Here is a 3,176-nt window from a genome sequence, read left to right as displayed (position 1 = left end):
CTGGTCCCCCAGCTCCCCAAGGCACACCCACCTGTTCTCGTATTCTCAGCAACACTGTGCGGAAGCCGACTCGGGTCAAGCCATCCTCAGGAGGGAAATAGGTGCCTCCGACAAAGGGCTGGAGGTTGGGAGCCAGCCACACATTCATGGGCCAGCCCCCGCCACTGCTGGTGGCCTGGTGGAGAGAGGGCAAGGGTAAAGGGAGCTGCCCTGAGCCCACGTGGCGCATACACTCCCGAGGAGGGCTGCTCACCTGCACAAACGTCATGTACACCTTGTCCACGTCAGGCTGCTCCTCACGGTCTACCTTCATGCTCACAAAGTCCTCACTGAGCAGGCAGCCAATCTCCTCATTCTGGAAGGACTCCTTTTCCATCATGTGGCACCAGTGGCAGGTAGAGTACCCGACTGAACAGGGCCATGGGGAGAGGTCAGGGGGCCAGCAACGGGTCAGAGGGAGGCTGGCCAAGTAGCCCTGGCTGCATGGAAGACGTCCTGGCCTCTAGTCTCCTGGAAGACCCGCCAAGCCAAGAGGACCCTCTCCCATCTACTGCCACTCCCTGCCCACACTCCCATATCAGGGAAGGTGGGAGCATTACCTGAGAGGAAAATTGGCTTGTTTTCTTTCCTGGCCTTGTCAAAGGCTTCCTGTCCCCAGGGGCACCTAGACCCAGCAGGGTGGGGCATCACTCAGTAGCCCAGAGGGTCACTCAGTAGCCCAGAGGGTCTGCCCAGCATTTCCAGGCAGGGCCCCAGGAGAGGTGCTCACCAGTCCACAGGATTGCAGGCATGTTGTAGGAGGTATGGTGACTTCTCGTGGATCAGGCGGTTGGGGACCCTCTGGGGTGTAGATGAAGGATGGCTTCCCTTCCCTCCAGCAGGCATGGGCACTGAACTACTGACCGTCGCACTTCGGTCCTTGTCCCGGGAGGAGCTACCCCTGGTGAGGACTGGTGCGTCAGGCAAGCCAGGGGCCTCCACCCACCTTCTCCCAGGCCCCCCAGCACCTGCCCCACTCCACTCAGCACCCCAGTAGGACCCCTGCTCCCAGTCCAACCCACCTTTCTGAACCATGGGGGAGACTGTGGCCTTTGTGTTCCCCCTTATGTTTTTTGGGGGGGTGAGGAGAGGTGGCTCATTGGGGGCTCCTTGCCAGGTTAGTCTCCCCCAACCTCCTGGGCCTGGCGGTGGGAAGGATGGCTATGAGGTCAGGGCGGGTCACAATGGGCAGAATGGTTCTTGGGGCTCCATTCTTACCCCTCCCCAGACCCCTCCCCAGGCCCTTCTTGGAGCAGCTGCTTGGAGGCATCTCTCTGGCAGGCCTGGGTGTGGCCCCACTGGAAGGCAGCCCACTGTTGGTGGCTGGACAGGCCAAGATCAGTAGGGTCTGGTACTGGACCAGGTGAGGGACAAACGGAGGAAACCAGACATGGGGACTCCCTCACTCAACGCCCACCTGCTGGGACTCCTGTGTGGCCAGGTCCTGGGCCAGACCCCAGGACACCTAGGGAATCAGAGACCTCAGGGAGTTCAGCCTGGAAGTGGGACTGCAGGCAGACCTAAATAACGAAAGGTCCATGCAGCAATAAAGGACTGTGACAGGGCACAGGCTACTATTGGAGAAAGGCCCTTGACCCAGCATCCAGCACTGGGGTGCAAGGAAGGCTTCCTGGAAGCGGTGTCAGAACAGTCCCTGAGGAGCTGGCACTGCACTGGAAGGAAGGGGAGAGGAGGGAAGGGATGAGGAGGGGAGGGAGGGGAGGGGAGGAGGGCCTTACTGCCAGGGCCAGGTCTCAGGAGCAGACCGGAGGTGGGGTTGGGGAAGGGCCAGGCATGCAGGGGTGGTCCAGACTGGCACTGGGGACCGGTGTCCGGAAGACCCTCCACTGGGCCCGCAGGCAAGCGCAGGGAGTGCCCTAGGGGCCCGCTTGCCCGCCTGTACCTGCGGCTTGCGGCGAGGCCTGCACTGGCGCGGGGCAGCAGAAGGACGCGGCCCAACCAGGCCCGCGCGCCCAGCATGGCTGCTCGGGGCCGTGGGCCCGGCCGCTAACGACAGGAAGGGAGGGCAGGAGGCTGCGAGGGGCGGGCCGGGCACCTAGGGAGCCGCGGGCGGGTCTTCGCCCGGACTTGGGACAGTGTGGCTGGTCTCCGAGCGTCGCCCTGCGGCGCAGCGCAGAATTGCAGATCAGGCACCCCGGCCTTGGGAGGACCCATTCTGTGCATAAAATTGGGCTCTGCCCCTGCCTGCGGAGGACAGCCCTTCTCAAGGGAATAGGGAGAGTTGTGGGATCTAGGGCTGGGGGATGCTAGGGCCATGGGATGCCAGAGCTTCGGCCCATTTTGTCCAACCCCTGCCCATTTTACAAATGAGAAATGAGGTCCAAGGCGAAGGCGTACCTTGGCCAGGTCCACCAGCTAACAAGCTTTGCTTTTTGCAGCCTCCTCGTCTCTAGGTCCTACTCAAATCCTACCCACTCCAGGAAGCCTTCCTTAAATAATATTGATGAGCCCATTTTACGTCTCATAGGTTACACATGGCCTCACTGGCTACATTCAGCCAATATTTATTAAGTGTCTGCTGCCTGCCACTCTGCAAGGCACTGAGTATACAATGGTGGGCAGAGAGAAACAAGGCTCCTGCCCTCACATGGCTCACAGTCTGTTGAGAGCGGCAGATTCGACAGCCATACCGATAAACACCCATGTGACAAGTCCGTGAGGGTATAACGTAACAAGTGACCTGATCTGGTGGAAGGGGCAAAGGATGAAGGCTTCCCTGAGGAAATCACATTTGTGAAGCCATGGAGAACGAGAGGAAGGAACTTGGAGGGTGCTCAGGGGGACTGCTGGGGAAGGAGGCAGAGGCACAGTTTGTGCAAAGGCCCCGTGGCTTGTCAGTGAGTCAGGGCTGAGCAACTGCAGAAAGAGGGAAGACAGGGAGTAGATGAGGGCAGAGGCAAGATCTTGGAGAGACTCGTGAACTGTGAGAAGGGGATTTTTATTTTTTGAGACAGAGTCTCGCTCTGTCACCCAGGCTGGAGTGCAGTGGTGTGATCTCGGTTCACTGCAACCTCCGCATCCTGGGTTCAAGGCTGGTCTCAAACTGCTGACCTCAGGTGATCCATCTGCCTCGGCCTCCCAAAGTGCTGGGATTACAGGCATGAGCCACCATGCCC

At 60.0% G+C, this 3,176-nt stretch overlaps 1 pseudogene; it reads right to left on the bottom strand.

Moving 5' to 3' along the window:
* The window catches only part of LOC115833560, a 146,723-nt pseudogene extending 145,584 nt beyond the window's left edge, over positions 1-1,139 (bottom strand).
* Between the last annotated feature and the right edge of the window lie 2,037 nt (positions 1,140-3,176).

This window comes from Nomascus leucogenys, unplaced genomic scaffold (assembly GCF_006542625.1).
Source record: "Nomascus leucogenys isolate Asia unplaced genomic scaffold, Asia_NLE_v1 Super-Scaffold_258, whole genome shotgun sequence".
NCBI lineage: Eukaryota > Metazoa > Chordata > Mammalia > Primates > Hylobatidae > Nomascus > Nomascus leucogenys.
This window is presented reverse-complemented; position numbering and strand designations above follow the sequence as displayed.